General features: G+C 40.7%; 1 protein-coding gene and 1 non-coding gene across 9 annotated transcripts in view; one reads left to right on the plus strand and one right to left on the minus strand.

The window, feature by feature from the left end:
• ppp6r3 (protein phosphatase 6 regulatory subunit 3) overlaps nt 1–15,259 on the minus strand; it is a 92,723-nt gene extending 77,464 nt beyond the window's left edge. For all 8 annotated transcript variants that reach the window (XM_062967563.1, XM_062967566.1, XM_062967565.1 and 5 more), the window contains exon 1: nt 15,103–15,259. The gene's annotated coding sequence lies outside the window, so the exon portion shown is untranslated. The remainder of the gene's footprint in view (nt 1–15,102) is intronic.
• Nucleotides 15,260–15,783: 524 nt separating this feature from the next.
• Nucleotides 15,784–15,856, plus strand: trnaa-agc (transfer RNA alanine (anticodon AGC)). The gene has a single exon. It is a non-coding gene; the product is annotated as a tRNA-Ala (tRNA).
• The last annotated feature ends 5,576 nt before the right edge of the window (nt 15,857–21,432 follow it).

The raw sequence follows: 21,432 nt of genomic DNA on the forward strand, positions 1-21,432 counted from the left end.
GATCACTCCCAAGCTGTGAACCTGTGTCTTCAGAAGGAGTATAACCCCATTCAACACAGGCTGTAACCCTATACCCTGTTCAGCCTTACGACTGACCAGGAGTACCTCCATCTTGTCTGGATTCAATTTCAATTGATGATAGCGACAGCTCTTTGGCACTTCCTCTCAAATGAACACTCTCCTGGGATGGACTATACTCTTGTGTTTTGCCACTTTCTTTGATAATAGTCAATACTGTACCATAATTTTTCATCCAAAAAGGGGGGGGGGGGCATTCCTTTCTCTGTGTAGAATTGTGAAATGACATTTTCAATGTCTGGATGGGGAAATGGTAGTAACTTCTCCTCAGAATGACCTTCAATGTATCCAAGGGTCATATCAAAACCCATAATTTTGGTCCACAAAACTTTCCATCAACTTATCCATGAGGTCAACTTATGCATATATGGTAGCTATCCAATACTGACCACAATAATTTTTGTCAGAACTGTCATAAGAGTTCATGATTGTTTTGTGAGTTCTGTATTCTTTTTTTCAATACTGAATTGCTTTTGTTCTGTAATTAATATGTTGTGTGTTCATTTTAAGATGTTTTAAATAATTGTTTTGTTATGCATTTTAATCCTGTAATTTGTACTGTGTTGTAATTGTATGTCAAACTGTTATTCTCAGGACTTTGCCCCCATGTAAGCTGTCCCGAATTCCTTCGAGGAGATGGAGGCGGGTTATAATAAATATATTATTATTATTAGTAGTAGTAGTAGTAGTATTAGAATGGAATGTTAAACACATCTTATTTTCTTTTCAATGAATGTTGCATTGTGGTCTGTAGTACTGGTCTCTGGGCCACCAGCTGATCCCTGGGGAATTTCCAGGAAAAATAGAAACAATTGTAGCCAAATGGACACAGGGATGTTATAAAGTTGTGACATAATTGCCAGTCCTCCATATCAGATTATCTGAGGTGCACTACAGGCAGTGCTTTCTATAGTTACTTGCCCAGGCCTGGAGACTGTAGGTTTGTAAAGATGCTGACAGTCAGTTGCAGTTCCTAAAGTGTTTTGAATTATGCCAGTTTACATTTGTAACATAAATGCTGCTTTTAGTGTTAAAAAAATTGTATTTATTAGGCAATTTTGATACTGAAATAGTTACATCTGTTTAACATGGTTCTAATATAAAAAGCTGGGGAAACCTACTAGAAAAAGGTGAAATGTTTTTGATTTTTTCTTCTTCATGATTTAAATGAAGTTTCTGAATAATCAGATTTATTTAATTCCAATCCTAATGAGTTGGTACAGCTATTAAATCCTCTGTTTGTAATGATGTTCCTAGGCAGCAAGAAGGCTCTATATGTTGTTTGAATTAGTCACAGCCTTCTTATTGCCTAAGAAAATAGTTCAAACACCTCTGTTCAGACATCACCATCACATGAATCACAAGCAATACCTGGTTAAAATAGAGAAGATTTTTGAAATGAGAGATCAACTCATATGCATTTGTGGAATCTAAGTGTCACAACCAAGTGAGCTTATTTGGAAAATGAGCCAAATTAGATTAGAACAACTTTTTCAAAAATTAAATATAGTGAGGGCTGCAAATTTAATCTGACTAGATGTGGGAGTGGGGGTGTTTAAACATTTACAGTCTGAAGTAAAGGGCTTAAAGCTTAACTCAATAAATATGCTTTAATTAGATTTGCAACCCCACAGCTGCATTTTTTTAAAAAACAACTCATACACACATCGATAATGGTCTGTTTCCTAATATTTCAGTTTGGATCATCAATAACCATGGAATTTCAGCAGCAAATGTCAATAGCTACTGGCCAGAAGAGGATTCCTCCACATTATCAAACATATACACCTACAACTTTTGCCTGAAAGTCTAAACACTAATAGTTGAACAATAAATATATATTTTCATAATCTGTCATATTTTACAGTATGATCCTTGACATCAAAAACCACATTCTTCCCCTCAATTCTTTTACACAGAAATGCAGCCTCAAATACAGAAACTGGCATTTCTGCCCCATAGTCCAAATCCAGCCCATGGACATTCCCAATCAAACTCTGCCCCATCTTCCAGCACCAGCCAGCACTGTAAGAGGAAACTTGGGGCCTTTCCACACAGCCATATAACTCAAAATATCAAGGCAGATTAACCCACAATATCTGCTTTGAACTGGGTTATATGAGTCCTCACTGCCATATATCCCAGTTCAAAGCAGATAATGTGGGATTTTATTCAACTGTGTGGAAGGGGCCTCCGTCTTCTCTTCAATCAGTGATGAGAGGTAAAATGCAGGATTCAAAACATTAGAACTGTAGCACTGGCTATGACAGGAAACCCAGCAGATTCCCTGACACATGACACAGTCAAGACATGGCAAAGCAATTCTTTTGGGGCACCATTGCTATCAGGATATTACTCTTTCTGGTGATTGAAGAATAACTCCTACTTTGCTGCTGTCCAGATCTCTTTCAACATACAGGATAACATGTCAAACATCTTGCCATATGAAAAGGAAGATAAAGTAGGTACTGAGGAAAGGATTAATTATGCCAAGGGAGAGGCCTCAGGAGGAAGGGAGGCTTCATGTCAACCTGCCAGCCAGACCTGTGCGATGAGCAATTGAGCTTCTGCACCAATGAGGCAACAAACATGTAATTTAATGTATTCAATAGCATGACAGATTGTTTTTAAGAAATTAGTGTGCAAATCTATTAGAGATCCCCACTTATTTTTTAAAAAAAAGTTTGCTTTTTTAATCACTGAATTTATCTGCTCTCACAAACACATGGGTTTTAATAAAAATGATCAATACTATACTTTCTATAACAGAAAATATTGTTATCTTACTTGGGGGGGGGGCTGCTTTGAATGATTCTGTGGTACCAAAAGAGAACAACTAAAATTGTCAAAATCATTGCTTAAGGTTCTCTGTAAGTAGCCACGTGTACTGGTCATATGTATATTGTCCGAGAAATTGCAAGTAAAATATTCCCAGGCAATTAGGAACTGGTAAGACATCTTTAGAAGGGAAAAGGTTGACTCATCACCCTCTAAATGAAAAAGGTCTCTTTCTTGTAAACATGTTTGTGCTATGTGCTCTCAGCTACATTCAGGTTATGTATTTGTAAATAAATCAAAATGTTGCAGAAGTGTCATTGTGTTTCTCCAGTGATTTCGCCCTCCAAATCAAATTAAACTTGATTATAGGTTGCACCTAAGGTACTTCACCATTCAAGGGGGTGTGAGACATGTAGGCTTATCAATAATCAAATTCCACAAAGAAAACTCCCTGAAACTATAGTATCTTCATTAGCCAAATTGCTTTTTAGGGCTACCATCACTCCTGAGGCATGTTGGGAAGATAGAAAGGTATTGTTGTCCTTATATTGGATTTCTCTAGATAACAAAAATTGTATTGACATATCTGCCTCCTGCAAAGTTAAAGGGAAAGAAGAGAAACACTCCTCTATTCTTCCAAGCCCATGAGCTGAAGTGAGATTAGTAGAAGAAGAGGATCATTTTTTCAGCCTTCACACTGATTTTCCCCAAATCATCTTAGGCAAGGAATATTCAGAGGGGTTTTGCCAGTTCCTTCTATTGTCTACCACACCTGGTATTTATTGGTGGTCTCCTACCCAAGCATTAACCTCAAAACATAGAATGAACAAGATAGCTTCACATTCAGAATACATTGGAGAATACATCTCTAGGTCCTCCAAGGCAACTCTATGGTTCGTTGTACTGAAAGGAGAACGCAGAAGTGCTTGAGGACTTATAAATTTTAAGAGTTCTCTCAAGGTCCTCTTGCTTGACCATGGTCAGGATCCAGCAGAACCTGGTCATATATTTGCGGTGGAAAACCTAGAAATGCCTAGAGAGCAAATCCATGGATAATCAAATCCACAAACTTAAACATGTAAATATTGAGAGCCAACTATACTCCCATCTCTCTTTGTCCATGTATAAAAGTAAGAAACATTTGCTAAGGAAAGCCTTCACACTTTACCCATGGAGGAATTCCATTGAATGCAAAGTCATCATTGTGGTTACTCATTGTAGCCCCATTTTCACTGGTATTTTCAAGGAAATATTTAAATCACCTTTAAACAGAATTTTATGACCATATTAAAACTTGGTTTTTAATCTATACACCTACTGAAAAGTAGCAAGTATCCCTATTTGGCATTCCTGCCAAACACAAAGAAATGTTTCCGTGTGATTAACAATAGCAATATTATTTTCCTATTTAAATTAGGCTACTGAAAAAAAACTGAGAAAAATAAGGAGTATACTTTTATGCGAAATTACAGTTTGTGCAGTTCAATTCTGGTACTCAAGAAAAATAAATCCGAAGTTCAAAATGTTCACAGAGGCACCTTGATGTTTAATTTGGAGTATATGCTATTGCACCTAACTTTGCTGGTGAAAATTGAGGTTTTTGTGATACAAAACAGATCTGACAAGCCTGAAGTCTGCCAACACTATCCCTCTCCAAGATTTCAGAAACTGAGATCATTATTTACAGAATACCCATTTTGTTACAACAAACCTAACACAATTATCTTTCTGTTTTTTTAAAAAAAATTCTGACAGTTTGTGCTGTTCCTTGTGCAAGTAATTTTAAGAAGTGTTGGAAAGGCTACTTTTCCAAGAGCTCAAGCAAATCTGGAGTAAATAAAAACAAACATATTGGAGTTGAGAGTAATTAATTAGTTTGACATAAAGTATGAAATAATTAACAGACATTCTTCTATAATTTATTTTATTTATATTCCATGTGATCCTGTGGAATACAAGAAGCCAAACATAGGATTCTCAGACAATCTCCCAGTCAGGCTTAATGAGCAGAAGAGCTTCAAGAATTATTTTATTAGCCCATGTCCTTGTATTCAATATTCGTGGTTTCTCAAAGATTTTCAGAGGATTCCAAAGGACTCTTTAAAAACCTGCAACAGAATTTTGAAATATTCTGAAAATTCAACAAGATCTGCTTGCTTGAAGAGTCTGTTTTTGAACTGACATCAGAACAAGCTGGCTGAGATGTCTGGGAGATGAAGTCCAAAACACCTGGAGGGCCAAAGTTTGTCCATGCCTGCACTAGAACTATAAGGATCTAAAGCAGGGGTCCCCAAACTAAGGCCCGGGGGCCGGATGCGGCCCATTGAAGCCATTTATCCGGCCCCCATGGCACAAGGGCAGAAGGGGGTTAGACTAAATGACCCAAGGGGTCTCTTCTCTTACAACCATTATTATTATTATTATTATTATTATTATTATTATTATTATTATATTTTATGACACAGCAAACAAGATAGATATGCTGGATTTCGTATCACAAAATCATATTATTATTATTATTAACATTGAGGCTGGGTAGCCATCTGTCAGGGGTGCTTTGCTAGTGCTTTTGATGCACAAAGGCAGAAGGGAATTGGACTCAATGGCCCAAAGGGTCTCTTCCAACCCTCTTTATTATTGTTGTTATTATTATTATTATTATTATTATTATTATTATTATTATTATTAACATTGAGGCTGGGTGGCCATCTGTCAGGGGTGCTTTGCTTGTGCTTTTGGTGCACAAAGGCAAAAGGGGGTTGGACTCAATGGCCCAAGGGGTCTCTTTCAACCCTCTTTATTATTATTATTATTAATAATAATAAAAAAAATTGAGGCTGGGGTGGCCATCTGTCAGGGGTGCTTTGCTTGTGCTTTCGGTGCACAAAGGCAGAAGGGGATTGGACTCAATGGCCCAAAGGGTCTCTTCCAACCCTGTTGTTGTTGTTGTTGTTGTTGTTATTATTTTATTGTATGACACAGCAAACAAGATAGATATGCTGGAATAATAATTATTATTATTGCTTGGTGGCCAACTATAGTCCGGCCCTCCAACAGTCCGAAGGATCGTGAACCGGCCCCCTGTTTAAAAAGTTTGGGGACCCTTGATCTAAAGATTACTAAATAATTATGGCCTTGCTTTTGGGCATATGCTATCCCAAGTTTTTGTGTTAAGAGTTATGATTTCAACCTAAGCTACTGTAACAATATCAAGTGTTTCTGAAAGAGTTGTATCTTTCTCTTACACTAAGCTACTGTAGCAATATCAAGTGTTTCTGGAAGAATTGTATCTTTCTCTTACACCTTTTCCTCACACACTAGAAACTCTAGATATTAAGTAACAACAAAAGCAATTACAAAAAGGGCATTTCCTTATATTGTTATTAACCATATCACCTTGAGAAAGAACAAAGTATCACAAAACGTACAATTTTGGATAAGACAATCAATGACAAACTTCTGCCTCATCCTTCATTCACAGAAGCCTGCTAACAGCTACATATGCACCACATATTTTGAGTTCTAACTAGCATGTGCAAATACAAATATATTTGAGTTTCACAAACACAGAGATTACAGATTTATAAAAAAAGAAGGAATAATCCAGGACAGCCTGCTATGGTGAGTTCAACAAACAAGCTAGTTGTTCTGGTTCACAATGGGCTGGATCCAGCTTTAGGCAGAGCTTTCCCATCGGCTATATAGGGAAAAGACAACTTGCAAGTATTTCTTCTTCCCTCTACAACCCCATCCAATTCCATTCTGGGAGCCTATGGAACTTTTCAGAACCATGTGGCAAGTAGGGGCTGCAAAAGGAAGCAAAATGGAAAGAAGTGCTTCCCTTCCTTGCCCCATTTCTCTGATGGACACATTTCAAACAGAATGTTATTCAGGCAATGCTTCCACCAGCATAAAGTGCAACCCTGTATATTTGTGAAGAGTTGATGCTATTCATTTCTCTAAAATGCATTTTGATTTTGGTTATGTCAGCCCGACTTTTTCCCCTGCCTCAAGATTTTGTCATTGTCTGTGGTGAAAGTAATCCTAGATCACATTACTATTACTCCAAATAATTCCACATATCTTTTAAACTAAATTTATCATATAAAATTCATAGTTGGTGAATTCAATCTGTAACATCAGCCCAAGTCTTAGACTTTATGTTCTCGAATTGCATAAGTAAAAGGTTAGAAATTTGTAATGACTAGTAAATGAAGGGCATTTTTCAGGTGTTCCTATACATTATTTTTGCCTGATATATATACATATATACATACTACCTGTGCCCGGCCACGCGTTGCTGTGACGAAGTATGGTGATATGGGAAATAAAGTATTGAGGAACTGGTGGTAGATAAGGTAAAGGGTAAAAGTTTTACCTTACATTAAATCCATTATAAATGGGTTATATAGCTGTGTGGAAGGGCCTTGAGTCTACACTGCCATATAATCCAGTTAAAATCAAATAATCTGTATTTTATAAGCAGTGTGGAAGAGGCCTAAGTGAGGCCTAACTCTGCCTGTCCCCTGGGCTGAATGGGTTGCTAAGAGACCAAGTGGGCGGAGCTTAGCCTTCTAACTGGCAGCGATTGGATAAAAACAATTATTCCTCTCCCTCTAATTAGGACTTCATTTTTCTTTTCTTTTTGTTGTATGAACGTAGAGGCATGGATGAGGGGTTGTGCTGCCAAGTTTAGTGTTTCTGGGATGTGTAGTTTTGTTGTTTTATCCTAGGCCGAAATTTCATTACCCTTTTATATATATACTAGCTGTGCCCGGCCACGCGTTGCTGTGGCTTTTTTTTAGTGATGTTGGTCAATCTACATTGGGTTTTATTTTTGTTGTGACCGTCAACAAAAATTATACAGTATTATTTATTCATTTATTACATTAAAGACATATGATAGGATATTACGCTATAACATATACGACTATTTCACAATATTAGTAGTAATATATATATATATATATATATATATTGTTTTGTTTTGTTATTAGTATTATATTGTAGTGTATTATAATATTATTAGCAGTATTATATGTATATACAATGTATTGTATTATATATGTATTGTATTATTATATATATTAATATATTGCAAATTGGCCCCAGAGTACGGAATGGCCTTGTAGTTTCAAAGCTTGGGTGGTTCCGTGTGTTAGAGGGGGGGGATGCTTTGTTGGGAGGTGCTAGGTGGTCCTGATTGTTTCCTGGATGGAATTTGTGTGTTTTCAGACTGTTGTTGTTTATTTACTGTGCTGAGATGAGAGAGTGATGAGTACGGAATGGCCTTGTAGGTTCAAAGTGTGGGTGGTTTCCTGTGTGAAGGGGGGAATCCTTTGGTGGGAGGTGTTAGATGGCCCTGATTGTTTCCTGGATGGAATAGCTGTGTTTTTAGAGTGTTGATCTTTATTTACTGTCCTGAGATGATATTGTTGTGTATTATTGTACCACAGTAATTATTTCATATTACAGTAGAATCTCACCCAACATTCGTTTATGCAATGTTCTGGATTATGCAATGGAGTCTGCCTTTTAATAGTCAATGTTTTTGGAGTGAGTGTTTTTAATGTATTGTGATATTTTGGTGGTAAATTTGCAAATACAGTAATTACTACATAGCATTACTGCGCATGGAACTACTTTTTGTGTCAAATTTGTTGTATAACATGATGTTTTGGTGTTTAATTTGTATAATGATGACCTAATTCGATGTGTAATTGGTTTTCCTGAATCCCTTCTTATTATCCAACATATTTATTTATGCAACGTTCTGCCGGCTTGTTTATGTTGGATAAGTGAGATTCTAGTGTATATTTATAATGTGATATTATTTGTTTAGAAGTGGATTATATGAGGCGCCTTCTGTTATAACAATAATAATTATTATAGTCTTGAATGATTATCATTGTGATAAAAATAATAACTACTTATTATTAGTTGTTATTATATTGTTGAATGATTATCAATGTTATAATAATATTTATTAATTTGTGAATGATTATTACTATAATAATAATAATAATTTTCTATTATTACGATTTGTTAATACATTGTTGAATGATTGTCAGTGTTATAATAATAAGAACTGACTATTATTATGAATTATTATGTTCTCGAATGATTATCAGTATTATACTAATAATAAATTAGTATTATTATTGGTGATTATTACATTCTTAACTGATGATCAGTTATTATATTAATAATTATTACAGGGAAGGGAAAGGTGAGGGCGATAGGGTTTGAGAGGGGAAAAAGGGGGGCTTCTGAGGCATTGGAGGGGTTGTAATTTGTGGGTGAGAACAACAACAACAATAACAACGACAGAAAAGGGGGAAGCTCAGCCTGGGCCAACTTGGGCCTTCCCTTGACTTGTTTTGGGCGCCAACTTCCACCCTTCCTGGCCTGAGGCTCTTTCCTTTTCCCCATCAGCCGTTTAACCGGGTGAGGGGGAAAAGGAAGGGCCCTGAGGCCGGGAAGGGCGGGGGGGGGGGGGTTGGCGACCCAAACAACTCGAGGGGAGGTCCAGGCCTGCTCGAGGGCCGTGCCCTCCTCTTCCCCCCTCACCTTGAAGAGCTTGAAGACCTCCGAGAAGAACCGAGAAGGGAGGAGGAGAGAGGGTGAGGCGGGGGGGGGGGGGCTCCGCGGGGCCTTCCTCGCATTGGGGGGAGGGGAGAGGGGCGGGAGGAGGGGGCCTGAACGGCAACCGGGGCCCTCCATGGGCCCTGAGGGGGGGGGAGATTGAGGGGGAGAGGGCAGAGAGCGACGTGAGGCCCGCACGCCTCCCAGCGCGGCCTCCTCCATCCCGCGCCCACCAAGGAATCGGCCTTCCTGCCTTCCTGCCTTCAGCTCTGAGGCGAGGTGTGTGTGTGCGCGCGCGGGAAGGGATGGGGGGGTGCGCGCAGGCGCACATCGCCTGTTGCAGTTTTTGGCCGTTTGTGGCCCTGTGATTGTGTTTGTCATATAAATCTTACTGGAGCCGCGCGAGCGCCATAAAGGGTTGAAGCATGGTGTTTTTGCGCATGCGTACTTAGTTTTGGCATTTTTTGGTGTTGTGATAGTGTTTTATGTGTAAATTTGTTGTATCTTACTGGAGGCGGGGATGATGGATTGCGTTGCCAATTTTCGAGTTTGGGGGGGCTGTAGATTTGTTGTTTTGTCCATCGCCGTGATGCCATCACTCTTTTATATATATAGATAAGAAGAAGATACATACACACACACACACACACACATACTGTACTTGGGAATGTCCGTTTCACTTTCTGTTTTGTATAAAAAAAATCATGTGAAAAAATTTGGTGTGACATAAAAAGGATAAAGTGTAATTTTGTTTTGAATGCACTGAATGTTTTAGCTAAAATGTTTTTGTTTTATAGAATTGAGATCAGTGAAAGTATTGTGTGTTGTTGAAGGCTTTCATGGCCAGAATCACGGAGGGGTTGTGAGTTTTTCGGGCTGTATAGCCATGTTCCAGTAGCATTCTCTTCCTGATGTTTCACCTGCATCTGTGGCAAGCATCCTCAAAGGTTTGTTCAGAGGTCATTTGAACAAACCTCTGAGGATGCTTGCTATAGAATCAGGTGAAACATCAGGAGACAATGCTACTGGTACATGGCCATATAGCCTGAAAAACTTACAACAACCCAGTGAAAGTACTATCGGTGAAATCAGAATTTAAATATTGAGATCTGTAAGACTGGTAAGAGTAAAAATCAAGATAGCTACACCATGCTTGAAATGCCTTTTGGGGAAAAATCAATAATAGAAAAATCCAAACAGTTCAAAGTTAGCAAAATAGACTACATTTACAGTACATAGGGAAAAAATGAAAAGCAATCAGTCACCAGCAATATTTTAAAAAATCCTTCCTGACCCTAATCTTGCCAGGAATACCCATCGAATTAGATAATATTAAAGCCTGGTGATCCAAGCAATCCAATCTAATATATTCACCACAGATTAAGAGATTTTCATAGTTTTCAGTAGCAGCCTGTTTTATCCCATCGGGGTTATTTCCCAAGTTTAATTCTACCTAATTTTCAACTTCCTTTTATCCTATCCCTTTTGACTTTCTTTGTAAAAGTGGTTTTCACGGGAAACCCATAGAATTTACACAGACCAGCTATCAAGCTGATAGCATTCCTCATTCCAATTAATACAGAGTATCCTGAAATACCCTAAAAGCACCAGATCCCATCTGATTTTGGAAGATAGGCAGGGTCAGTTAGTACTTGAATGGGGGATTGCCAATAAATACCAGATATTGTAGACTATATTTCAAAGTAAACAACTGGCAAAAGTGCCTCTAAATATTCCTTGCTTAAGAACCCCCTATGAAATTCATGGGGCCACTGTAAGTTGACAGGGGGATTGAAGACAGGCACACACACCTCTGTCATATTTCTTAGATCTTTGATACGGTAATTCAATCAATATACATTCTAGCATGTATTACCAAAACATGTTACTAATGCAAACTGTATCAAAATGAAAATGCAGTTCCTAGAAGATTTTACAACATCTATTACAGATCTCCTCACCCTTGTGTCCCCCCACCAAGCCATTCTAAGAAGAAAGTATAAGACCAAACTGAGATACTGAGATGGCATCAGGTGGTGAAGGTTGTTACAAGAGAAAATGTTGAAGGTCTTAATCTTCTCAATCTGAACATACTTTAATATATGTTCTTTCAAATTTGTTTAGTTAGCAACTTACTTTTTTTAAAGAACTAGTTTTCATTTCAATATCAACAAAAAAAATTCCCTACACTTTATCTGGGAAACAAGGAGAGTCTACTGGTTAGAACAGAAGAAGGAAGTACAGAAGAGTCTCACTTATCCAAGCCTTGCTTATCCAAGCCTCTGGATTATCCAAGCCATTTTTGTAGTCAATGTTTTCAATATATCGTGATATTTTGGTGCTAAGTTCGTAAATACAGTAATTACAACATAACATTACTGCGTATTGAACTACTTTTTCTGTCAAATTTGTTGTATAACATGATGTTTTGGTGCTTAATTTGTAAAATCATAACCTAATTTGATGTTTAATAGGCTTTTCCTTAATCCCTCCTTATTATCCAAGATATTTGCTTATCCAAGCTTCTGCCGGCCCGTTTAGCTTGGATAAGTGAGACTCTACTGTAGTCTTCTTTATGTGGGATAAGAAGTCCTAGCAAAATTCTTTTAGAGCAAGATGCTTATAGCTTGGTCTTTTGGGTTATCGCAATGATAAAACAGTTCAACACACCAGATTTCACTATCTACCCAATTCAAAACCTTGCTTGAGACATTAATTTCTATCAAAAACCAAGTGCAGGCTTATACTTCACTCAAGTAAAGGGTAACTTTACAACTATTCTACATTAGTCAGACCTCACCTGTGTCCAGTTCTGGGCACCAGACTTAAAGAAGGATATTGGTATGCTGGAAGGTGTCCAGAGAAGGGCAACCAAAATGACTAAAGGTGTGGAAGCCAAGCCCTATGAGGAATGGCTGAAGGAGCTGGGTATGTTTAGCTTAGAGCAGTGGTTCCCAACCTGTAGTCCATGGACCATCAGTGGTCCCCAAGAACTAAAATGTAGTCTGCAGCCTCACCGTTACTACACCATTGCAAGGAGAGCAACTGGTCTCGTGAAACTCTCTTATAGTGCCGAGGCAACGAGGATGTCGGGAGAGGAGAGGTTGTATACCCACGAAGGGTGGGACAACAAGCGTCCTGACTGCTGCTTCTCCTCCTTCTCCCTTTCCCTGAGCAGAGCTGTTTCATGTGGCCCTGGAAGCAGGAGCGCCTTGATGTCTTTGCTTTTAGGCCTGTTCCTGGAGTTATTTGGGATGCTGATTCAGAAAATTGCATTGGATAGACCACATCAGCTCTAGATGATTAAATATGGTTTTCTGTGGGCGAGCAGATGGTGACTACTGGATGGCATATGTTCGGAGCTGATGCGGTCTATCCAATACAATTTTCTGAATCAGCACCCCAAATAATCAAACCAAGTCTAAAGTTGACAAAATGTTAGTACTAATGTTGGAGAGTGATCCCTGGTCAAAAAAAGGTTGGGAACTACTAGCTTTGAGAAAATAACACTGAGAGGGGACATGAGAGTCATATGAAAGAATGTCACATTTAAGGAGAGAACAGGCTTGTTTTCTGCTGCTCTGGGAACTAGGACATGGAGCAATAGGTTTAAACTGCGGAGGGGGGGATTAGGAAAAACTTCCTGGTGGTAAGAGCTGTTTGGAAGTGGAATATGCTGCCTTGGGGTCTTCTTTTGAGGTGTTTAAGCAGGGCATGATGGACATCTGTTGGAAATGCTTTGTGTATTTCTCTATGGTGGAATGGGGTCGGACTGCATAGCCTTGGTGGTCTCTTCCAACTATGATTCTATCTCCACGCAGGTAAAGAAGTGACTTCATATTCTAAGGTGTTTTTTTTAAAAAAAAATCTGAAAAGGGATATAACTTTATTTAATGTACTGCAGTTTTTTTTAAGTGGTTCCAGCAGGAAACATGGATAGAGGATAATATAAATCGCCTTCTGCGTGCAACAAAGCCCTACTTTCGGTCCTGCCTGCGTTGCAAGTGCAGTTGGTGGGGATGAGAGACAGGGCCTTCTAAGTATTGGCTCCTTGGCTCTGGAACTCCCTCCCCAGTGAGATTAGATCAGCGCCCTTCCTCCTGGCCTTTAGGGGAAAAAAACAAAAATATGGTTCTGGGACCGATTGGTGAGAGCTGTTCGACAGTGGAACTCTCTCCCCCGGGCTGTGGTGGAGGCTCCTTCTTTGGAGGCTTTTAAGCAGAGGCTGGATGGCCATCTGTCAGGGGTGCTTTGAATGTGATTTCCTGCTTCTTAGCAGGGGGTTGGGCTGGATGAGGTCTCTTCCAACTCTACTATTCTATGATTCTATGACCAGGCTTTTGGCCAATAATTCAGTGTAAAGAATAATTAAGAAAAATATGCTGTGACAATCGGAATGGCCACAGTGTAAGATTTCTGGATCATGTGATTTTAATATTTATATTAGGATGTTTTGACCGCTTTGTCTTAGTGTTTAAATGTTATATATGCCCATGTTTAATGGTTTCACTGATTTTAATTTATAGTTATGTCAGTGTATAGTTATTATTATTTTTATTATAGAAAAATTTGACTAGCCCCCACCCTGGCCACATTCCCTAAAGATCTGAAAACTTGGCTATTTCAATGTGCGTTTGACTGAATGGACATAAATTGATGACTGTCCCTTACCTCAACCTATACCAAGCTACTGTACCTCTTCTGGTCCATTCAGTAGAGGGTACAAGATAATGTGCTTTTGCAACGTTTGCCTTGCCTCCAGTCTGAATAAGCTCACTGCATCGGGCTATTAGCTATCAGTTCTAAGTATGTTTCTAATGTATATTATATGCTCTATGATTTTATGTCTATGTTTTAAATGTATTTATCTGGTTGTATTTTATTCTTGTATCGTTGGGCTTGGTTCCTATGTGAGTTACCCTGAGTCCCTTCGGAGAGATGGGGCAGGATATAAGAATACAGTTGTCATTATTATTATTGTGTTGCCATTGAATTTTTGCCATTAATATGTTGTAAACCGCCCTGAGTCCTCCCAGGAGTGAAAAAGGCGATATATAAATATACTAAATAAATAAATAAAGGAGAAGAGTTCCCAAAAGACCGACAGGGTGGCAGAAAGGTGTGAATGGTTGAAGAGACGCGCGATCCCCCGCCGCTCCCAACCTCGGAGAAGGCCCAGTGGCTGGGTGGCCATCTCTCGGGGTTGCTTTGATTGTATCCTTGCATGGCCTAATGGGGTTGGACCGGATGTCTCTTCCAACTGTATGATCCCGTCTGGCACACTGACCGAAGTCCTCAGGGGTCGAGGCCAGGCCCAAGAGCCCCTTTCTCACTCTCTCATGGCAAGAGGGTGCATGCAGGAGGTTGAATAGGGGGCGGGAAGGTGGCACCGAGGGGCCTGCGAGAAGGAGGCGAAGCAAGTCACTAGGCCACTGAAAGGCGAGATGGAAGGAGCCCCAAAGCGGACGCTCGCCCTGGAGCCAAGGCAAGGCGCAAGGCCCGGCCTCGGCTCAAGCTCTCACTGCCCTCCCCGCCGCCCCTCAGAGAAGAGTGGCGCTGGGCCCCTCTCATTCTTTCCTTCCTTCCTCCCTCCCCGGGCGGCACAAGGATGAAAGGAGGAATCGTCCTGAAAGGAAGTGAACCCCCGCACGAAGCCCCTACCTCAGTAAGTGCGTCTCCCCCTGGCGGAACCCCCGCTCAGGCGGGAAAACGGCCGCTCGCCGCCATTACCGACTCTTCAAGATGGCGGACATGGCTCTCCAGAGCCTCCTCTCTCCCCGGTTCTGCCTCCCTCCCTCCCCCCATTCCTGCCAATCATTCCTCTACGGCGTACACCTTTCCTCGTCCATCGCCTCTCTGATTGGACCACGGAGAAAGCCTCTGTTTGCCATTGGCTTACCTATGCCGTCCATCACAAGGCAAGGCGTTCGCCATTGGACAATAAAAGGATAAGGGCCGGGGTCATGGCTTCATTTGACCCAATCGGCGCCTTCAAATGGGCCCCTCTCAGTTCTCATATTCACGCCTTAGCAACAATGTTACGTCATCTTGAAGGACATTCATACCACCCTACCAAAATCTTCGATGCAGTTTAAAAATAAATCCACAGGGACCAATCACTTACCGTAGGGCTCCGACCAATGAGAATTAAGGGAGGCGGAACTGAAGACGTTCTACGTACGTGCTTTCCTATTGGACACAATAAAGAAACCACTTCCCCAACGAGAAACTAAAATCTGAAACTGCCTGACAACAGCGCATCTTTAATAGCCGTGGGTGTGGTTAAAAAAAGTTGTTCTGGGGGACGTTTAGATATGTCCAATTGGAAGGGGGCCTCCGGGCGGGGAATTAGCTCAAATGGTAGAGCGCTCGCTTAGCATGCGAGAGGTAGCGGGATCGATGCCCGCATTCTCCAGTTTTGCATTGGGTTTTTAAGGAATCTAAATTCTATTTTCTAGTTACAGTATCTTAAAATAGTCCAAAGCTAAAAAGGCAGCATGCCGGATGAATAACAATGTTATTCTTGGGTTGCTGTGAGTTTTCTGGGCTGTATGGCCATGTTCCAGAAGCATTAGCTCCTGACGTTTCGCTCACATTTGTGGCAGGCATCCTCAGAGGTTCTGAGGTCTGTTGGAAACTAGGCAAGAGGGGTTTATATATCTGTGGAATGTTCAGGGCGGGAGAAAGAATTCTTGTCTTCCTGAGGCAAGTGTAAATGGTGCAATTGGCCACCTTGATTAGTATTGAAGAGTCTTGCAGCTTCAAAGCTTGGCTGTTTCCTGCCTGGGGAATCCTTTTTTTGGGAGGTGTTAGCTGGCCCTGATTGTTTCATGCCTGGAATTCCCTTGTCTTCTGAGCGTTATTCTTCATAATATTCTGGAGCCATTTTAAACTCTCAAAAATACCTCACAAAAAACAGAACTCACTCTATCAACTTTATAGCCAGGATCATCCAGGTCACAATATTCCCATTTTCGAAGGGAATCATCTTATTTAAAATGTGCTGGAAGAGCATGGATTGCCAAAATTATAAATGGGTCCCAGAGAAAATCAATCCTGAAAAATCAATCCCAGTTAACAATGTAGCTAACAATACCACACTTTGGTCCTAATTTTAAAAAGTGCAAAACAAAAGTTTAAAACATTTAAATAATAATACTAAATTTATTATCTGCTTCTCCCTGCAGCTCGAGACCGGATACAGCATCATTAAAACAAATGATAAAACACTATTAAAAGGCATATAACAAGACACACAGAGTTAAAATACAAGTTAAAATCAGATTAAATTTCGCAATTTATTTATGTATTTATTTAGGAATGTAAATTTTATTTTCTAGTTATAGTATCTCATAATAGACCAAAGCTAAAAAGGCAGCATGCCGAATGCTTAGGCCTGCCAGAAAGGATGGATCTTCAATTGTGTCTTAAATTCCAACAGCTTATCTAGCTGTCAAATAGTACTGTGTGGATCAAAGTAAGCAATGGCCCTTATATAAAATGACAGAATCAATATTTGCTTTTTGGAATGTTAAAAAAAAAGTTCAAGTCATGGATGGTGATGTGATCAAAACTGCTGGAATTCACCCCTGCAATGCCCAAGTCTCGAGTCTTCAGTGAGGCACAGTTTATTTAGGCTAAAGGTTTCCCTTTTCCCCATGTCTCCTGTTTGACTTGGGAATGTATCTATTTCCTTTCTCCTCTGTGTTTCTATTCTCATTCTGATTGGTTTTATGGAATAGATACATTTCTACTGCAAGCCTTTACCTTGACTTCTGTTTCTCACATCAATGTATGAAGAGTATGAACTGTGTCCTTTGAGATCTCTGTGTGAGTGTCAGAGAGATGTAGTACTTGGATTATTTTCCCCCCTCCTTGAAACCTTAGAAGACATGGGTGTTAGAGTAGCTCAGGCCCAGTTCTTGACTATTAAGAAATGCAGTTATTTCTTATTACTGTAAATAAACCTTTTGTGAATGTTTAAGATTGAATTCTGCATCTTTACAGCCACAACCAACAGCACCTTACCCTCTGTTCACTAATGAGCTGAATGCTCTCAACTTTAAGTATCCTGTATGTTTTTGGACGCTCTGTTATATTTTAGAGGGGAGTGTTCTGCAAGAAACTGCAAGTCACTTCTGGTGTGAGAGAATTGGTCATCTGCAAAGATGTTGCCCAGGAGACGTACGGATGTTTGATGTTTTTCCATCTTTGTGGGAGGCTTCTCTCATGTCCCCAATGGAGCTGGAGCTGACAGAGTGAGTAGATCAATAGGTACTGCTCCACCAGGAAGGTAATGGCACTCCATGCAGTCATGCCGACCACATGACCTTGGAGGTGTCTATGGACAACACCAGCTCCTCAGCTTAGAAATTGAGATGAGCACCAACCCCCAAAGTCGGACACGACTAGATTTAATGTCAGGGGAAACCTTTACCTACCTCTGTGTGTGTGTGTGTATACACACACACATTTATTGGGGCTTCATGAGAAACTTTTCCTTCAAAAAGGACTTCACAGCTGAAAAAGTTGCAGAAACTCTGACTTAGACTAATAAATTGGTTTCTATGTGAAAGGCTTTCCTTCAGATATAATTTTAGTTTTCATTGTGATCGAGCAATGCACTGTCACCTCAGATTCCTCACCACTCACTGATACTCAGATCACACTTCTGTCATGATGGCTGCCTCAGGAGGTTTCCTTCTGATATGCAGTCCTGCTCCAGCCACCATCTAGTGTGACTTGAATCTTTGCATGTATGCTTCCTGCAATCTTAAATCTTTGCTGCTGTGCAAATTCTTCCAGCATAATCCATCATCTCCTAATTTCTCTTCTTGCTGAGTTGTTTATATCCTGTTCACAGCCTCCTAGCCATATATACTATCCAGCCAGAAACCCTTAGCCAATAATTTAATAAGCATCTTCAATTAGTGGATGCAAACCCACCTTTCACCACTTTAGATTCAGACACAGGAGCAACAAACTACAGGCAGTCCCCAAATTAGGAAAAAGATAGGTTCTATAGGTTTGTTCTTAAGTTGAATTTTAAGCTAGAACAGGTACATTTTTAAGTGTAACACCCATCACATAAATGTCTTTGGATAATCTGTGGTGTTTGTTTTGCTGTCTGTGTCCCTGTTCAGAAGATTTCACCTCACTTTCTGTCCCTGTGATAATTGGATTTTGAGGGGGGGAAAATGGCTTGCTGTGGAAACAAGGATTTGTGATGAAGCTTCAGTGGAGACACCTTTTCCCCATTATAACTCTTTCAGGAGTGAATTTCCCTTCTGAGGAGTAGATTTCTCTCATTTCCTGGTCTCACCCCCGTTTGTAACTTTGAGTTATTTCTTAGTTGGATGCTTGTAACTTGGGGACTGCCTGTACTGTGAAATGTTTTCAGTCCATCAAATCAAAATTTTCTATCCACTTATTTAGTCTATTTGTACACAGTCAGACCTCCATCCATATACATAGATTTTGCATCAATAGATTCAACTACTCATGGTTTGAAAATATTGACACCCCCCCCCCCCCAAAAGCAAATCTTGATTTTGACATTTTATATAAGGGGTGCCAATTTACTGCAAAATTATATATAACTGGAGTGTAACATCCACAGATGTTGGTGTCCACAATATGGTAAACTCCACTGAGGACCAAGGACCCCCTGTGTAAGACAGAAACCCCTCTGTTGTATTGCCAGCTATTTGTTTACCATAAGCTACAAAGTGGTTATTTATTTCTCGTGTCACAAGCGAACAAAGGGTACAAGTTGTAATGGATTTGCAAACATAGAGATTTTTTTAAGAAAGAAAAAAAACTTGGCATTAATACTAAATGTCTTTTGCCCAGTAGCTGGCCACTTGGAGTGCCTCTGGTGTTGCTGTTAGAAGGTTCTCCATTGTCCATGTAGCTGGGCTTAGAATTCTTTTCAGTAGATGGTCTGTGGTTTGCTCTTCTCCACAGTCACATGTTGCAGACTCCACTTTGTAGCCCCATTTCTTAAGGTTGGCTCTGCATCTCGTGGTGCCAGGGTGCAGTCTGTTCAGCGCTGTTGTCGACCGCGTTTTAGGGGATCGGGCCCTTAAGGAGAGACCCGACCCGGTCCTGAGGGAACGGACCTTGGCGAAGCCAAAAGGAGAATATGAGCCGCAATACAACCTGGAGCCGAAATGAAGAAGGTCCGCCAAAGATGAAGGAAAATCCGCCAAGGAGTCTTTATTGAGCAATTCAGCTGAAAAGGACACTAGTAGTGATCATTCAGTCTACTAGCGTATCATATGTTTCAAATAAAGCCATATTTATACAATGTTTCGGTCTGACAGCCCTTTGAATTTCCCGCCCCGCTCCCCCGCCCATCTGATCGCGGATAGGCTGGGAGGTTGAACGAGGCGGGCTTTCGTTTCCCGCCTCGCTCTGCTGGCCCAATGGGGAGCCGCTTTTTGTCCCCACTCGGGCCAATCAGAGAGGAGGAGGCGGGAGCTATTGAAACAATGAAGTGACAGGACAGGAAATATCAGATTAATCCTTGCCCGGCCGATTTCTAAAGGAATTAATGGCACCCATCAAGGATGTCCAGGGTCCTGTCACATTCACAGATTTTAGATATGCCTTGGGGTGTCAGACGGGAAGTGGTGATGGGTGTTGATGAGCCAAAATTGACAGGCTCCACAGGGCGCTCAACGTGGGGCGTCCTGGAATTTCCTGAGATATGACAATGTTTGCCCTGGGGGCTGAATCACCTTTAGGACTATACTCCGAATTTGGTGACTCAGCCTTATATTGTCCATGCAATCTGAATTAGATTGGGTTAAGCTGTAGCAGATTATCCTTTTGTTTTTGGGAAGGGAGGCCTGGGTCATAGGGGCTAGGGTTCATGTTGGGGTCAAAATATTTCCCATTTGATTTCATGATTTGCCAATTATGTGAAATAAAATGAAAAATAAAATAAAGTTGGAACATAAACCCAGCTGGGAAAAATACATATTTTCCGGGGATCCTAAAGAGTACAAACACATATAGGCAGATAGATAGATTTCGAGGAAATAAGGGAGAATCCATAAAGGTGGGTTACATTGCATAAAGGGGAATCATGAATGATATAAACAATTGAAAACATTTGATAAGAACGAAGTTCACAACATCTGGGGAACCCAATATGGAAATTCATAAAAGTGGAGTTTTAGCAGCATGATCTTACAATTCATGAAGTTGTTATCTCTTGCCTCAGAGTGCAGGGATAATCCACAGTAAACTCCAGTAAAAAAGTCTCAATCACCTTCTACTATAAATATATGGAATATAGAACATAAAGTCTTGGTTTTTGAACTATCTTTTCCAAAGTCCTGGGGGGGGGAGGGTGGTCACCTCGATCACAGCGCCTTCTAAGTTGCCCAGTCTTCTGTGTGCCCAGGGGGAAGTCTCTGATCCGGCGTCAGTCACTGATTAAGGTTCCAGGTTTTAGCCTGCCACTTTTGGACTCTCGCTTGCTGAGGAGTTCCTGTGAGTATCTCTGTAGATCTTAGAAAGCTATTTCTTGATTTAAGGAGTAGGCGTCCAGAATGTTGCAGCCCCTCCTGAATTTTGCCGCCCCCCCCCCAAACAAATTGCGGAAAAATAGCACCAGCACCGGCGGCAGCCCCCTGAGAGCCACCCAGCCGCATGGTCCAGCCATCTGTCCGCGCGGTTGATTGGAAGGCCTGCACACACGTGCAGGCCCATCGCCCAAAAAGCATGGGCGATGGGCTTGTGCGTGTATGGCGGCGGCGGCAGCCCCCTGGAGAGCCACCCATCCACGTGGTCTGTGTTTTAGATGGATTAGGGATCAGCTGGTTTTCCCTGTAATAGGCAGTAAGAGCACCTAAAGCTTCAGAGAGCTTCTGTTCAACCATTTCAAAACTCCCTGCTTGGGCAGTGATGGCATGATTGTCAGCATAGATGAAACTCTCTGTCCCTTCTGGCAGTGGCTGATCATTTGTGTAAATGTCAAAC

The sequence above is a fragment of the Anolis carolinensis genome, chromosome 1 (genome assembly GCF_035594765.1).
Source record: "Anolis carolinensis isolate JA03-04 chromosome 1, rAnoCar3.1.pri, whole genome shotgun sequence".
NCBI classification, from domain to species: Eukaryota; Metazoa; Chordata; class Lepidosauria; order Squamata; family Dactyloidae; genus Anolis; species Anolis carolinensis.